Below are 18,032 nucleotides of genomic sequence, written 5' to 3' on the forward strand. Positions count from 1 at the left end.
ATGCATGGCATATCCCTGCCATGCTGTCAGTTACATGGGCCATGATTAATTGATATGGCAAAAATAATCACCACTGTTAAAGTGGATGTAAACCCACTCTCATCCTTTCTAATCTACTGCCATAATGCTGATCTATAAGGATATAGATGTCTCCTGCATGTATCCTTACCTGTCAAATGTCTCCCCTCTGTCTGTTATAAGAACTGAAAAACTGCAGATTCTGTGGGTGGATCTGTTGTCTGGAGCTCGTGGTTGGAGTTGTGATGTCAGTAGACTTCCCGCCCACCTCTACACTCCCCTTGTCAACATGCATTTTGTCCTGTGTATTTCTTACACTAAATTCTGCTACAGTTGTGTTCAAAATTATTCAACCCCCCAATGCTGTAAAGGGTTTTAGGGAATTTAGTGTACATTTGTAATTGTATTCAGAATGAAATCCTACAAGGACTTCTTAAAGAACCATATGAAACTAAAATGACATCAATTGGTTTTGTAATACAGAAATAAATGTTTATTTTGTGAATTCTTCATTTACACAATTATTCAACCCCTTAAAGACTACCACTCTGAAGAACAGAGGTTCATTGAAGTGTTTTCAATCAGGTATTGAAAACACCTGTGGATGTCAGGGAGCAGCAATAAAGCCTAATAAGCACCAATCAGGCAGCTTTAAAATTACTGTGATACTCAGCTCCTTCTAGACATTTACTGGTGTGGTTAAAAACATGGTGAAGTCAAGAGAATGGTCTGGGAAGACAAGAAAAGAGGTGATTACTCTTCACAGGAAGAGTAATGGCTATAAGAAGATTGCAAAGATGTTAAACATACCAAGAGACACCATAGGAAGCATCATTCGCAAATTCAAGGCAAAAGGCACTGTTGAAACGCTACCTGGTCGTGGCAGAAAGAAGATGCTGACTTCGACTGCTGTGCGCTACCTGAAGCGTAGAGTGGAGAAAAGTCCCCTTGTGACTGCTGAGGAACTGAGAAAAGATTTGTCAGATGTGGGTACTGAAGTTTCTGCTCAGACAATACGGCGCACACTGCGTAATGAAGGCCTCCATGCCAGAACTCCCAGGCGCACCCCCTTGCTGTCTCCAAAGAATAAGAAGAGTCGACTGCAGTATGCAAAAATCATGTGGACAAACCACAGAAGTTTTGGGATTGTGTTCTGTGGACTGATGAAACAAAATTAGAAGTGTTTTGGCCCATGGATCAACGCTATGTTTGGAGGAGGAACAAGGCCTATGATAAAAAGAGCACCTTGCCTACTGTGAAGCATGGTGGGGGGTCAATCATGCTTTGGGGCTGTTTTGCTTCTGCAGGTACAGGGAAGCTTCAGCGTGTGCAAGGTACCATGAATTCTCTTCAGTACCAGGAGATAGTGGATAACAATGTGATGCAGTCCGTCACAAACCTGAGGCTTGGGAGAAGTTGGACCTTTCAACAGGACAATGATCCCAAGCATACCTCCAAGTCCACTAGAGCATGGTTGCAGATTAAAGGCTGGAACATTTTGGAGTGGCCATCGCAGTCACCAGACTTAAATCCGATTGAGAACCTCTGGTGGGACTTAAAGAAAGCAGTTGCAGTGCGCAAGCCTAAGAATGTGACTGAACTGGAGGCTTTTGCCCATGACGAATGGGCGAAGATACCCGTAGATCGCTGCAAGACACTTGTGTCAAGCTATGCTTCAAGTTTAAAAGCTGTTATAACTGTAAAAGGATGTTGTACTAAGTACTAAGATTGAATGTCAACTGGGGGTTGAATAAAACTGATAATGATGTGAGCACAGAAAAGACATTTGTGGTTATTTCATTATAAATGTTATGTTATATTTGTCTGACCTACACGTGCCTCTTTGATTTAATTGTAAGCAGGATGACTGAATGATCAAAATCAATGTCAAACTGGGCAAAACAATCAATTTCAGTGGGGGTTGAATAATTTTGAATACAACTGTATGATCACTATCATCCAGTCAAAATCCAGAAAAGTAACCACATGACTTCAGAAAAGGAGTGGGGGTGGGAATTAAAAAATACCTGTCTCAAGGCTAGTGCATGAGATATATAAATAACCTGTCATTCACAGCAAGCAGGAGGAACGGACAAAAGTTTTCTCCTGTTTGTCCGTTTATTTCACTGAACAAACAAAAGAGGATTGCTCAGAGCTGGATTAACTCTTTGTGGCAAGACTGGGCACAAATGATAGGAAATCTTTTACTCTACATTGTGACAGGAAACAAAAAATCGGGTTTACATCCACTTTAAGGTCCTTACCACCCTCTGAAAAGCATCTGCAGTGTTTTCTTTTTTTTACAGTTTTTTTTCATTTCCAAGGAGGATTTTGTATTGACAAACGCTGCAAACTTAAGCCAAGTATTTGGCATATGGATCCTGTGTGGTCCCACTGACCATGCCACCTGTCAAACTTGAAAAGCCAAGTTAAATTTGCCATGGCCACAAAGCAACAGGATGTGTACCACCCCCTCCGAATGCCATGGTAGACTTTTAGATGGGTGGTCAGGAGGCGACAACCTCCAGTTTTTACGGCCCCCTTGCCACTCATGTGAAAGGGACCTGATCCAAATAGAACAGCTTAGGTAGCTTAGATAGAGATCTCCCCGCTGGTTTCAGTGATGTGAGATGACATCAGTGCACCATTTAGAGATGTAAGAGCATATATACAAGACAGTGCATTAGCATGTAGATGAATGTGGCCTCAGCCAGCGCCATTCCAGCGATGTCCCCCTGACATCTTTTATCCTCCTCACCGGGGCTTGGTCACAGACCTCCGTGACCAAGCCATGGTGAGCAGAGTGAAAGATATCAGGGGGACATGGCTGGAGCAGCACAGGCTGAGGCCACATTCATCTACATGCTAATGCACTGGGTTGGTGACCTGCGCCTTTTTTTTTCTTTGATAAAGGGGCCTGAATCTTTTAAAATAACAAATTTAATGGATGAAGGGTTCAGTTATATAACAGTTTTAACTTTTTTTTTTATTATTGTATATAGAGGTCTAAACATTACAGTAGAACAACGAGACAATTGGAAAGAAGAACACAGGAATATACTCCATAAAGAGAGACAGTTCCTCCAATGATTCATTTATTTATGTATGTGTTCCTATTCTTAAAGCCGAGTTCCGGCCACAATTTCACTTTTTAAATATAAACACCCCTGTAATACACAAGCTTAATGTATTCTAGTAAAGTTAGTCTGAAAACTAAGGTTCATTTGTTAGGTTGTTACAGCATTTAGACACTTTATAAAATAGAAATTGACTGGGGCCATCTTAAGTGTGGGCATCATGAAGCCAGACTGTATGACTTCCTGGATTTCAGCCTTGCAGATCTCACACATGCTCAGTGCTGCACAAGCAGTGTAATAGGTTTCAGATCAGGTTTCAGCACCTGTACTGTCCAAGTCACATGATTCTTTGAGACTGGGGAGTGCACAGACTCCTGGAAAGTTACACCCACTACATTCCCAGGAGTCTGTGCGGTGTAGGTTAGGAAGCTTAAGCACCTAGGTGCAGGAAGAGGGAAGATTAACTATTCTGCCTAGCAACAACACTTTAAAGGCATCTAAAAAAAAAAAAATTCTTAAAGGACTAATGATATTTTTTTAAAACTACCGATGTAATGTTATATTTATGGGTGGAACTCCACTTTAATGAGTTTCTCCTAAACACGAAGACATCAAATACAGTTTTGAAACAATTGATAATCAGATCGATGAATTGAGGCAAGAACAAGACAGATGGGCTGTGGTATCTAACCCACCTTGTGTCATTCATCCAATTTCATTTACCTAACACCACATTACAAATGGCAGTTTTAGCACTCTTTGCAATTTTTTATTTTATGAAAACAAAGGGGTAGATTCAGGTAGAATGGCGCTTCTTTGTGTGGGCGTAACGTATCCTATTTACGTTACGCCGCCGCAACTTTTACAGGCAAGTGCCATATTCTTAAAAGAAAGTTGCGGCGGCGTAGCGTAAATAGCCCGGCGTAAGCCCACCTAATTCAAATTCTGAAGAGGTGGGCATGTGTTATTTAAATCAGGCTTGACCTGACGTGATTGACGTTTTTCGCCGTCCGTGGAATTTCCCAGTGTGCATTGCTCCGCAAGGACGTCATTGGATTCGACATGAACGTAAATGACGTCCAGCCCCATTCACGGACGACTTACGCAAACGATGTAACTTTTTAAAATTCGACGTGGGAACGGCAGCCATACTTAACATAGGATATGCCTCATATAGCAGGGGTAACTATACGCCGGGAAAAGCCTTACGGAAACGTCGTAAATGTACTGCGTCGGCCGGGCGTATGTTCGTGAATTCGCGTATCTAGCTGATTTACCTATTCTAGGCTTAAATCAGCATACACGCCCCTAGAGGCCAGCGTAAATATGCAGTTAAGATCCGACAGCGTAAGAGACTTACGTCAGTTGGATCTTAGTCAAATCTAGGCGTATCTGATTCTATGAATCAGGCGCATAGATACGACTGGCCGGACTCAAAGATACGACGGCGTATCAAGAGATACACCATCGTACCTTCTCTCTGAATCTACCCCAAAGTTGTTTAAGCTTGCAATCTTTTCCTTTAAAATACTGGTTTTTTTCCATATGTACATATCCATAGTTCACAGTGCATATGTGCTTGTGTATCTGTTTTTCATTGGTGTTTAGCTTTGTGCTAACCTCAGCTCAACGACAGAGATTCTGAGATCAAGAATGTGACTAATCCCACTTTTATGAAATCACACAAATAAAATAAAAATAAAAACACCACAACACTAACCACATCCAAGTAGACTGGGCTTAACTGATTACTCACAGGATCACAAACATGGTTTGAAGTCATGATCTTGCCCTTGAAATCATCCCAAGTAAACATCGCAAGTCACATTTTGTCATCTGGATAGATTTGGATCGTGTAATTCTCAGGATATAGCTGGCTAGTGTCACATTCACATAAGTCTTTTAAATGCTTAAATGGATACTATGCACTGATAACCCATAAATGGTTTTAGAATAACCAATATTTCGGACCTTATTACAACTGGTAACCTATGGAGTTGTAACAAACAAAGTCCAATGTTCACCAACTGCATATTTTCTAACATTTTGCTGTATAATCTTCATTCTTTTCTTGTTCGTTCTTTACAGTGCTAATGAAATAAAATAAATTCTGTTATTCCTTTGTGCTTTTTAAAATTTGTTTAAATTCTTTATTTATGATGTCCAGGGCCGATCCACCCTATAGGCTCACTATGCAAGCCGCTTAGGGCCCCCCAAATTACTAGAGGCCCCGCCTGGTGAGAAGTAATTTTCGCCCCCTCACCCTGCTTCTCAACTCGCTGGCTGCATGGGAGAAGATGTATGAAGTCGGTACCCCCTGCTTCTCAATTTAATGTAAGATGTCATTTCCGACCGCAGAACACCCCCTCCCCCCGCTTCTCAACTTTCTTTAATGTGACATGTCACTGTCATCAGTGCCCCCCCGCTTCTCATTTTTACTGTGCCATGTCATTTTGCTTAGGGCCCCAGGGAGATCAGGATCGGCACTGATGATGTCACAAAACAATCAATGGTTATATATACAGGATGGGGTATTCTCCTACAGAAAAGGGGGGCAGGCAGGCCTTTGTTGCAATTACCAGGTCACTTTATACTTTGAGGGGTGTCTGTCTGTCAGGTAGAGAATGCAAGCTGTGGGGCTTGGGTTCAGGTCTACCACGGTGAATTGTTTCACTGGATTTATCTCTCCAAAATGGCTGTAATTTGGAACAATGCCAAAATATGTGCAATATCAAGTCCATGGAGGTGGTAGGGCACCAGCAGGTTTCTTGCTTTTCCCTGTTTTATTGAAAGTCATTTTTTTTATTTCAAATCTTTATTAATTTTCTGAAAAGTTGGGACAGGAATAGAACATATACATTCTCAAATCAAATCTAGGTGTACAGAGCATAAAACTCAATCAGTGAACAAACGTATATTGCAAATTGTACATGCATGCACAAATAAAACTGAAGAATAGTAATGTGTTTCATATACTTAAGTTTAGATTATACTCAAATTATGGTCAAAACCAGTCAGTCAGTTGCTCTCAAAAATGAGTTCTTATGTTTGGTATCACGAGAGGTATAACACTGGTGATGAGGTTAAAGAAAGTATCCAACATGTAAAGGATGGGTGGATATTAGTTCCTGGAGAAAGCTATAGGGCCTGGAGTTAAGTGCAACCGTCCAAATGTATGCTTCTGGGGTCTTTGAGCCATGGTTCCTAGTCTCTGTATCATTTTTTGGTAGAACGATTATTGGCTTTGGAGAAGAAGAATTACATTTTGAGATGGCTGTTTAAAATTGTGGACAGATCTTGGAGTGATGGTGACTGCAGAGATTTCCATTACCTGGCTATTGCCAGTCGAGCAGCAATAAGGATGTGGGTTGCCAGGGTTTGGAAATGTTTGTTCCAGGTAGGAATTGCCAAACCAAATAGAAGGTCCAATGACGTTGACATAGATGCCATAGGTATGAGTGAATGAAGGAGATGAAGAACTTGAGTCCAAAAGTTTTTAATAACTGGCCATTCCCACCATATGTGGAATAGGGTTCCGGGAGGCCACAATTTCTCCAGCATAGATGAAATATATTGGGGTAGATCCTGACAAGTCTAGAGGGGGTATAGTACCATTGCTGAAAGAGTTTCTGTAGTGATTCCAAGTGTGTGGTGCAATAGGAATGCCACAGAAGTACCATTGGTCCGGTGGAGAGGTGGAAGACGTGTGTGCTATTTGGTCTAGGGTGTGGTTCCTGAGTGAGTACAAAAGGAGGCTGTAGGTATACGAAATGCCCTTAAGTAGGTTGATGTTTTGTTCGTAAAATTTTATTAGAGGGCTCAGGATTTTGTCACATGTGTTTCACTGGGTTTTGCTTAGCAAGGACTGGATCTTGAGGTAAATATAGAACGTTTTGGAGAACGTATTTCAAGGGTTCCTCAGTGTTCAAAAGGTTGAGAAAGGCTCCTTGAAAGTGTAACTAAAGGCATTCATTTTGTATAGAGGAGGGTTAGGCCCCGTACACACGACCGGATCTGTCCGCTGGGATTTATCCGCGGATCAGTTCCAGCAGATAGATCCGGTCGTGTGTACGGCCTAGCGGACAGTTTTCCGGCGGATTAAAAATCCAGCCGACCGTTTTCCAGCGGATAAAAATTTCTTAGCATGCTAAGAAATCTATCTGCTGGAAACCTGTCCTTCGGACTTATCCGGTCGTCTGTACAGACTCACCGGATAAGTCCGTCCGATCCCCATCCCTCGCTTGTGTCAAAATGATTTGACGCATGTGTGGAAGTATTTACCTTCCAGGGTCGCGCACGTCGCAGCGTCATCGTCGCGGCGACGGCGCGGCCACGTCACCGCGGATGATTTTCGCGGGGATTTTGATCTGATGGTGTGTACAGCCATCAGATTTAAATCCGGAGGAGAAATGTCCGATGGAAACGGTCCGGCGGAACCGTTTCCATCGGATATCCTCTCGTATGTACAGGGCCTAAGAACCCTTCTCATTTTTTTTTTTTGCCATCTGTGTCCCATTGGGGAGATTTACCTTTACTTTCTATCCCATTGCCAAAATAGCAAAGGAGAGGAAATCCCTGCAAATTAAGGGAATCCCTTGGGGTCCCCCAGGTCACCAGAATCAGTGTGCCCATTGGAAAATTTCCAGTCTATTACCTTTCTGGGGACAACCCAATTTGGGATTTTCTTTTATCTTCACTTTCAATGAAAATGTAAACAGGACAAAGAGAAAGGGTGGATCTCCATAATGAGGGCACAAACAGCACTAAAAACCTAATAGGTGTTCTAATAACTATCTACCCCATCAAAAAAATAAAGAAATAATGGTAAATGGTAATAATGGTAAAATAATGCATGATTTCATGGGATAAATACTGCATATTTGTTGCATTTGGTATTTTAGAATTTTGTTTTTAGTGAATGGTCATTTATTTACCACATTTCTTAAAGCTGTAGATACCACTTCATGAATGGAAAGAAAGAACATGGCAAAATAGTTTACCTCCCTGCAGAAATCATGCCCTGTGACCTGTACCCTGCTGCAATATTAGTCATGTCTTTTGAAGAATCATTGTAAGACAGAGCCAAAGATTTGTTGATTTCTTCCACACAGACCACCACAAGCAATTGGCTACTGGAAGCAGCTCAGAGCACCATGTTATACAGGGAATTTAAGTATTCCGGTGGTTTTTGCCCCTCCCATGCATTTAATGCAACAAAACTTTTGAGTATAATTTAAGGATTGTACGTGGTAGATTTACTTTAATAGAAACCTGTCATAAATGAAACCATTGCAAAGCTCTCCTCCTAAAAATGGTAATTACCTGTCTGCCATGCTTATGATATGGTTTTAATATTTTGCATTACTGATCAATTATGCTAATAAGGACTTACTGTATATACAGTATGGTTTTTCTTAATGCTCTTAGTTGCATTCTGGCTCTGGATGAGTGACTCAGAAAGTATTAAAAGAGGGGGGGGTGTATGTGAGGTGTAAGTGTCTGCATATTTGGCAAGTTCCCAAGTTTCCCAAGTTGCTCCCCTTATGCCCCAATGACTGCACCTCAATGGCTCGACGCGGAATTCGACGGAAACGCCACCTAGCGGCCACCGAAAGATTGCATCTAAGATCCGACGGCGTACTTCTTTTGTGGATCTGCCCCTAAGTGTCTAAACTGTTTAAAATCCAGTAATACACTGTCTCAGCCTTCTCTGTACATGCTCAGTTGCTCTCTGTTTTTAGGCACTGACAAATTTGTAGAGACCAGTCTGCTAACATCCTTAAAGTGAAATTAAACTATCCTATTAAGGAAGCTGCTCCTGTTTGATCTGCAACTGCCATGGTGCTGCACATGTGATCAGTTATGACAGCAGCTATTTGATGGTTTGACAGCTTGGTAGAGGACACAAGCTAATTTGAGTTAGAATTCCCAGCTTTCCAGGAATGTAACCCAGGGGCTCTGGGCTTTAGCAAAATGGCAGCCTCCAGCCAGAAGAAACAGGAACATGCTGGAGGCAATTTCCACCACACAGAATTATTAGTGTGGAATGTATGTTCCTTGCTAAAGTTGGTATGGGTAAGGTTCCACTTTCAGTTCGATGAATAATCTGAAGTGGTACAAATGAAAGCAGTAAGCTTGCAAAATTCAAATTTAGGCTATCAAAACCAAGAAAAAATTATGTACATTTCCCAGTAGTCACGCAGCAAGGATATCCATGGAACATGGAAGTGTAAGACTTAGGGGGATACTGAGGGTTACATTGTAAAAGGCTAACAGCTCTAAAACCATAGTTTTCTTTCAATTATTAGATTGTGCTACAGTGTAAAGGAAGTAAGGGATAATATGTTTTTATAAAAAAACTGGCAAGCTACAGTATGCACACTAATTCTCCATACTGGACCTCAATGTAAAAGAATGGCAGTGCCTGACTCCCGGCACTAAGACCAACAATTTTATGTTTTTACCCCACAGAAATGAAACATTGGCAGCCAGTCTGTGGCTTATTCAGAAAGCAAAAGGCAGATTTCCAAATGAACATAAAAGAGCAAGATAGAAAAAAAAGGCAAACATAAAGAAATATTGGTGTCATCCATAGGTGTGTGCACAGGGTGTGCTGGATGTGCCTGGGCACACCCTGATCCCTCTGTGCAATGCAGATTCCCCAGTTGAACCCCTGTGGCATCTAAGGCTTCAGAGAAAAAGAATGGGGAATCTCTGTCTTCAGTTCCTTTCTCTGCTATTTAGCTAAAGCCCCTCAAGGGGGCTCCTAACAAATTGTAACATAAATAAGCCAAAATAATATTACAAAAAATAATAAAATAAAAAAATTGTAAAAAAATAAATAAAAACAAACAAAAAAAATACTGACACCAATTTAATCCCTACTGACACCATCGTCTGCTCTACTGACACCATCCGCTGCTCTACTGACACTGTCCACTGCTCTACTGACACTGTCCACTGCTCTACTGTGCATGTGTGTTTGAACTTTGTGGTGCACACTCTAATGCAATAGGCTGAACACACCTATGGTGTCATCCAGACAGAAAGAGTACCCAAAGGTACAGTTACCATTTTGAAATGGGCCCAGAATAGCGTAGAAAAAAAATCAAAAAAACAGATGCCCCTTTCAGTCCTTACATAAAGTTTATATTATCTTAATCACATTTTATATAATATAATTTAATAAATAATATTTTCTGTTTGGGAGTAAACAAGCCCCCTTTTCACAGACTTTTTATTGAATTATGATGTACATTAATGGTAATGCTAAACGCTCAATGTGTAAATTCTATTGGAACATACAAGTCAGTGATTTTCCTACACATCATTTTTATTAACCAGCAGTTGTTGCTACATAAGTACACCCTGACTATAGAAAATATAGTTCGTTGATCTTTTCATTCCTTAGGGCACAGTCGATCTAAATGCAAATAATACAAGCATTCTATGGTAATATAAAGAATGAAGCCAGTGCCAAGATGCAAATTAAATTGAGGAAATGCATCGGAAGCAACAGCTCACTCAGATCAGTTTCATATTAATGTATACAAGCATTGAACAATGGTAGAATTAATTATGTAATGAGGAAAGATTAGCCGTGTCGAGGAAGTTAAAAACCTCAAATATCATTTTAAACAGCCTTGCAAACTGCCAGCCAAAACTAAGGAAACGAAAAAAATGAATAAAAAAAATAAACGAATATGACAACTGTTTTTTTTTTTTAATCTCTCTTTTCTTTTTTTATCAGCTGCCTTTTTTTTTTAAATTATTATTTCAATGGTATCCAGTCTAATTTATTCTAATAACAAAACTTTTTTGTAGATAAATCATTCTTTTGAAAAAGTTTAGCCTACCGTAAAGTGCTGCATACTGGTAATTCTTTGTCTTTTCTTTTTTTTTTTTATATATATATATATGTATATATATATATATATAAGTGGTGATGCCAAAAATTTCATGTTACACTTCGAGACCCAGCCAGATTGTAATGGAGCAGACAGCAGAGCAGAGGGAAAAAAAATGATTGCACCTCTTGTGATTGGACAGGCTTTCCCCGTGTTTTGCTTGTGCGGGCTACTTAATAGAAGTGACTTGCATGGATGACATTTTAGAAATATTTTTACAATAACCAATTAATTTTCATTTATATATTTTCTTTTTGTCTCTAATGGAATAAGGCAGATGTATGCCAAGTAAAATTAGAGTGCATTAGTACATTTATTTTCAATGAATTGTGCTCATGTTTTTTCTCGAACAGGACCATAGAAGGATATTGGATTTTACAAGACTGTAGCTGATTGTCATTTGTAGTTTAAGCTGGGCTGGATATTATCCAAAAGTAAATGTCGGGAAGGTCCTGCGTTTGGCAGGCCTTGACAGAGCTTTCTGAGTAAATTATACATTTAATTAACTTAAATAAGGGGGAGTAGTGCAAATGTTTACAAAATAAGGACACTTTTTATCATATGTTTGAAAAGTATTTTGAAAATGAAATCATATTTAAAACTAAGAACAAAGCTGTAATATAGTGTAGCTCCCTAGTCCATAAATGTGGTAGCTGTGTAAGTTTTTTTCCATCTTTTTTTACTTTATGTTCACTTGGGCTTCATGCCAGTAAAACACTTCCTGTCCTAATGTAACAGCAATGTATGAAGGAGCAGTGATGTCAGCCTAGGAAAGAACTACAGAGCCCCTCCCCTTCTCCTTACCTCCATAACATGGTGGTGTTCTGTAGTCCATAAAAAATAGGAACAATGCTAACTGATGCCCATAAACAAGTAACAACTTATGTCAAGCACGTAGTAAATAGGAATTATTAGGGTAGCTAATAGTTGCGTAAGAGAGGCAAATATAGCTCAGCTAAGTTGAGTATGTATCTCCCTTTAAGATACTCTACAGCGGACACCTGAAGACACACTAAATAATCCCAGGCAGCAAATAGTATTCAATAATCCAGATTTAAATACAGTACTTCATAAGGACAATATATGAAGCAAGTAACTCTAAGCAGAAATAGTACTTATCCGTTTTGCAGGGATGAGTGTTATTCAGAGTATTGCAGCAGCAATGGGATTCTTCTATGGAGGGTCTCCTGGTGGGGGATAGCTTGCGGTGTCCGCAGCAACTCTTAGCAAGGTTAGCAGGGCATCTCCAGGATTCCGTAGTGCAGGATGGTCTCCAGATCAGGGGTGGATGATAGCTATAGTTTGGTAGCCAAGACGGCTACGGCCGACAATAATAGAACAACCTTTGCATTGACTATGAATGCCTTTATAGGCAGGGTACAGGTGCAGTGCATAAGCACTGATTCCAGCGCAGCGATGATGTGCGGCGCACTTCCGCGTTCCAAGCTGGAAAGCATGCAGCGCCGGGCGATGACATCATCACGCAAGCGCAGTATTCGTTCCAGCATGGAACGCATTACGGCATTGAGAGCGCCCGTTACACAGTTATATGTGGTGGTCTATCTCGATGATATACTCATATTTTCCAAGTCCCTGGAGAGCCACCATGCAGATGTCTGTCGAGTGCTTCAGAAACTGAGAGAGAACAATCTCTATTGTAAGCTGCAGAAGTGTGAATTCCATCGGGAACAGGTCAAATTCCTGAGTTATGTAATTTCCACGGATGGTTTTTCAATGAACCCAGAGAAACTTTCTGCTGTCCTACAGTGGCCTCGACCTGTGGGTTTACGTCCTCTGCAACAATTTCTTGGCTTTTCCAACTATTATCGGAAGTTTATTCGTAACTTCTCGTCTCAGGTCAAGCCCCTGACTGATAGGACCAGAAAGGACGGAAACCCACAGAGTTGGTCTACAGAGTCCATTAAGGCTTTTGAGAGTCTTTGTTCCTGCTCCTGTGTTGGCACATCCTCCTGATTCTACACTGCCTTTTATCCTTGAAGTTGATGCTTCTGAGACTGGAGTTGGCGCCCTTCTGTCTCAACGTCTTAGCTCTGACAGCGCTATACATCCATGTGGCTACTTTTCCAAGAAATTGTCACCTGCGGAGTGCAATTACGAGATTTGTGACAGAAAGTTGTTGGCGATCAGTTTAGCCCTGAAAGAATAGAGACATCTCCTCGAAGGTACCACTGTGCCGGTTCTCATTCTTACTGACCATAAAAATCTCACATTCATGTCTGAGGCTAAGCACCTCTCTCCCAGAAGGGCACAATGGGCTCTTTTCTTGCTGAGTTTTAATTACATTGTCTCATTCTTACTCGGTACTAAGAATGTAAGGGCTGACGCCTTATCACGACAATTTTCCTCCATTTCCAAAATGGAGTCGGTTCCGGTTCCTGTGATTCCTCCTGATCCTATTCTGGCTACGGTTTGCACCAGTCTTACTTCTCCTTTGGGAGACAAAATTCTTGCTGCTCAGGTCGATGCCCCTCCTGAGAAACCTTGTAACCGCTGCTTTGTTCCCAAGAGTCTCGTACTGCCGTGCTCAAGACTTACCATTCTCCCAAGGCTGCTGGCCACCCTGGGAAGAATCAACTCTTTTGGACTATTTCCCAACAATTCTAGTGGCCTAGTCTATGTGCTGATGTAACCGCCTTCGTAGGTGCCTGTTCCATGTGTGCTCAGAGTAAGACTCCACAACACCTTCCAGTGGGCCTCCTACAACCCATACCCAAAGGAGAGAGGCCCTGGACCCACCTGTCTATGGATTTCATTGTGGAGTTACCCTACTCCCAGGGCAACACAGTTATCCTTATGGGTGAGTGATAAGAGGCGCTAGCACATCTGTGTATACATAACAATAAAAAAGTGACCGTTGTAGTGATGAGTAAGTGTTAGAAAAATATACAAAATTAATCAGACAATCAAATAAATTTGATTAGAAGTGATAGCCCCCGAATGGGGAAACACATATAAGTATGAATAAATAGTTGATGATCGTGCAAAAAAAGTCCATAAGTGAAGTAGATGAGTAACAGCTACTTGAAGGATGATACAACTTGATTATTAAAGATTTCCACCTTCACCAAAGCAAGATAAATCACCAAAAGTGCTCATGGATGGCACCTTACCGCAAGCTGTTGACCACTTTAATTAAAAAGAGGTAAAATAAGGCATAGGTAAAGGTCAGATTCCAGGCTAGATTCTTGTAGTCTCGGTACCGCCACACTCCACACCACATGAGGCTTTCAAAGTTTTATGTGCTGACCTTACCTTTACAGCTCTGCCCTCTTGCTGGTCTGACTTTACATCTAAAGTCTTCACATCTAAAAGTCAGACCAGCAAGAGGGCAGAGCTGTAAAGATAAGGTCAGCACATAAAACTTTGAATGCTTCATGTGGTGTGGAGTGTGGCGGTACCGAGACTACAAGAATCTAGCCTGGAATCTGACCTTTACCTATGCCTTATTTTACCTCTTTTTAATTAAAGTGGTCAACAGCTTGCGGTAAGGTGCCATCCATGAGCACTTTTGGTGATTTATCTTGCTTTGGTGAAGGTGGAAATCTTTAATAATCAAGTTGTATCATCCTTCAAGTAGCTGTTACTCATCTACTTCACTTATGGACTTTTTTTTGCACGATCATCAACTATTTATTCATACTTATATGTGTTTTCCCATTCGGGGGCTATCACTTATAATCAAATTTATTTGATTGTCTGATTAATTTTGTATATTTTTCTAACACTTACTCATCACTACAACGGTCACTTTTTTATTGTTATGAATACACAGATGTGCTAGCGCCTCTTATCACTCACCCAATTGTATCATTACACCCCACTCTAATTTTTAGAGAGCAGCTCAGCTTTATAGTATTGTTTCTACTATTATTATTTTTTAAAATGATTTAATTTTTTGGCGCGAGATTCCATTTTCCACAGTTATCCTTATGGTGGTAGACCGGTTCTCAAAAATGTCTCAGTGTATTGCACTTAAGAAGTTGCCTACGTCTAAGGAATTGGCTTCTATTTTTGCTTAAATGGTCTACCCAAGGTCATTGTCTCTGACAGGAGAAGTTAGTTTGTGTCCCGGTTCTGGCAAGCTTTTTGTGCACAGTTAGGAATTCAGCTTGCCTTCTCCTCTGCGTATCACCCGCAGTCTGATGGGGCTGCAGAACGAGCCAATCAGTCCTTGGAGAAATTCCTGCATTGCTATATTTCGGACCATCACAACAACTGGTCAGACCTCTTACCTTGGGCGGAGTTTGCTCATAATAGCGCTTTGAATTCTGCTTCCCGTTTGTCCCGGTTTATGGGGAACTATAGTTTCCAACCTTCCATGTTGCCTGACTCGTTTGTTCCTCAGAGTATTCCTGTGTTAGAGGAACATCTCTGTGGTCTTCGTTCCACTTGGGTACAAGTCCAGGAGGCTTTGCGACAGGCTAATGAGAGGTACAGACTCCATGCTGACCGCAGACGCCTGCCTGCGCCTTCCTACCAGGTCGGGGACAGGGTTTGGCTGTCATCTCGCAACCTCCGACTTTATGTTCCTTTTCTGAAGTTCGCACCTCGGTTTATTGGGCCTTTCCGTATCCTTCGCAGGATAAAACCAGTGGCTTATGCGTTGGACCTTCCTTCCAGTATGCATATCTCTAATGTGTTTCATGTCTCCTTATTGAAACCTTTGGTCTGCAACTGTTTTAACACCTCAGTGCCACGTCCTCATCCTATACAGGTTGAGAACCATGAGGAGTATGAAGTACAGTCCATTGTTGACTCCTGTAGGTTCGGTGGGTACATACAGTACCTGGTGCATTGGAAGGGGTACGGTCCGGAGGAACACTCTTGGGTCTCATCCTGGGACGTAGTTGCCCCTGTTCTCCTCCGTGATTTCCATTGATATTTTCCCCTCAAGCCCAGTGGTCCTCTGAGGGGGAGGGGTCGTTGAGGAGGGGGTACTGTCAGGGCTGGGCTCAGCCCTTCCTTCCCTGTGCTGGCAGCTCAGCTGTCAGCTAATCGCCAGCTCCCATCTCTTCAAAGTGATCCACCTGTTGATGATCCTGCTCGTCAGCTCTACCCACTTAAAGCCTTCCAGTTCATTTGCTCTTTGCCTTCGCCTGTGTTAACATCAGAAGAGACTTTCTACTGCGTTCCTGTTGAAGACCTGCATGACTGACGTTCCCTCTGGCTACAGACCCTGCTTGCTGTACTACTACCTTTATCGCTGGCTCTTGGACATTGGCTTGGCAGACTACCCGATGCGGTTCCTAAACTCTGGCTATGTTTTGAATACGCTTACTCTGTTTACCTATTTATTTTATTATTAAACAAGTGTGATTTAACTGTACTTCTGTCTTGGTCTGATTCATGGTTTATGACAAGTGGTCCCATGGACGCATCACTTTTGGAGGCGGCGGAAGAGGTGCCCCTCCCGCCGCTTCCCAGGCATTTCCAGGCTTACCAGAAGCGATCCGATGTGGCCTTTTGCTGGGCAGGAAGCATAGTGAGGGCAAGGTAGCCGCCTCTTTTCTTAAAAAAAATATATAATGTTTGAGGGGTTCTAAGTAATTTTCTAGTAAACAAAATACTAATTTAAACTTGTAAAATAAATTTACAGAAAAGGCCTGTTCTTCAAGTGGCTAGAGAATATTGGTTTAGGCTAGGTCTATGCTGATAAGTTGATCTCTTCATGTACTGTATATCACAGTACTTGTACTGGGAACTTGTATTATTTCTTAGAAGATTATTGGGCAATTTTCCCCATTCGAGTATACCATTGTGAGGTTTACAGTATCTTGTTAGATGAATCCCTTAACAGTTGAGCAACAATCTCCTGCATTAGTAAATAAGAATACATTTTGCACTAGGAGATATTTTCAGTTTGTGAATTAAAAATTGGCTGTGTTGTCCTTTGTATTAATCTATTGCTGCATGGATGGAACAAGTGACACCCTATAGTGTATATAACACAAAGAGCAAATAGTATCTACTCACACAAGGTGACACAATGTTCCAAAATGGGTGCAGTAAACTGTCACAACATGCTACTTGTGTGACTTACTCCATAGGGAGTCATTCATTCTATCTGTACAGTGACTGATTGCTGCTTCAACAGTTTAATTTCTAGTGTTTTTGGCTGTTTGAATTAACTATTAAAACTATTGCTTGTGTAGCTTTAGAATGTGGAAAATGATGGATTCATCGGGGGACAGATACTCCTGTGTGCTATTTAATTTCAATGAAACTCAGTCTTGCCCTTCTCTACCTGGATGGTGAGATGTAAAGTATTGGCTTCATCTATATATGCAATCAAGGTGGACTTTGTAAAAGTTTCCTATTGCCATTATTGCCTCAAAAAAAGGATGAGGCTTTTTTATTTCTCATCGTTGGTTTCATCATTACCGTGCTCCCTTCATAGGAGGACAAGAAGACAGATCAGACTTAAAACTGAATTCCAGTCCTTACTTTTCCCCCCTACTTGTAGCAAGTCTTCCCTCTGTGAAAACGGACTACTTTGAATCTTCTGAAAACTTGCACCTTTATAATATATATTTGAACCTGCAGCAGCTATCTCAAGCCTACCTTAATTTCCTGTCCGAATGACCTCCAGCAATCATCAATCACTGCTCCACCTGATCCATACTGTCTTTCCTTACAGCTGTTAGCTTTCTCTGCCACCAATCATTTCTTTCCTGAGCTTTATGTGAAAGAACACAACTCCAGCATCCCTTTAGATGTGCCTTCAACTGGTCAACTAATTGGCAGACTGTGCAGCTGAAGTCTGCACTACCCAGTGGCCAGAAGGCAGAAGTATTCACTAAACAGATTTTAGGTTTGTGAAAAAAGAGACCAGTATATATGTCTTTCAAAAGCAACCCGTTAGCATAAAACCTACAGGGGAAAATAATAAAATTTCGAAAAAAATGGAAGATTTGAAGACATGAGATAAGAGTCACATTATATAGCTGCTTTTGGCTAAAGGAGGCAACTATTTTTTGTCTCTTTGTGATAGTTAATGCTCCGAGTTAGC

The sequence above is a fragment of the Rana temporaria genome, chromosome 4 (genome assembly GCF_905171775.1).
Source record: "Rana temporaria chromosome 4, aRanTem1.1, whole genome shotgun sequence".
Taxonomy (NCBI): Eukaryota; Metazoa; Chordata; class Amphibia; order Anura; family Ranidae; genus Rana; species Rana temporaria.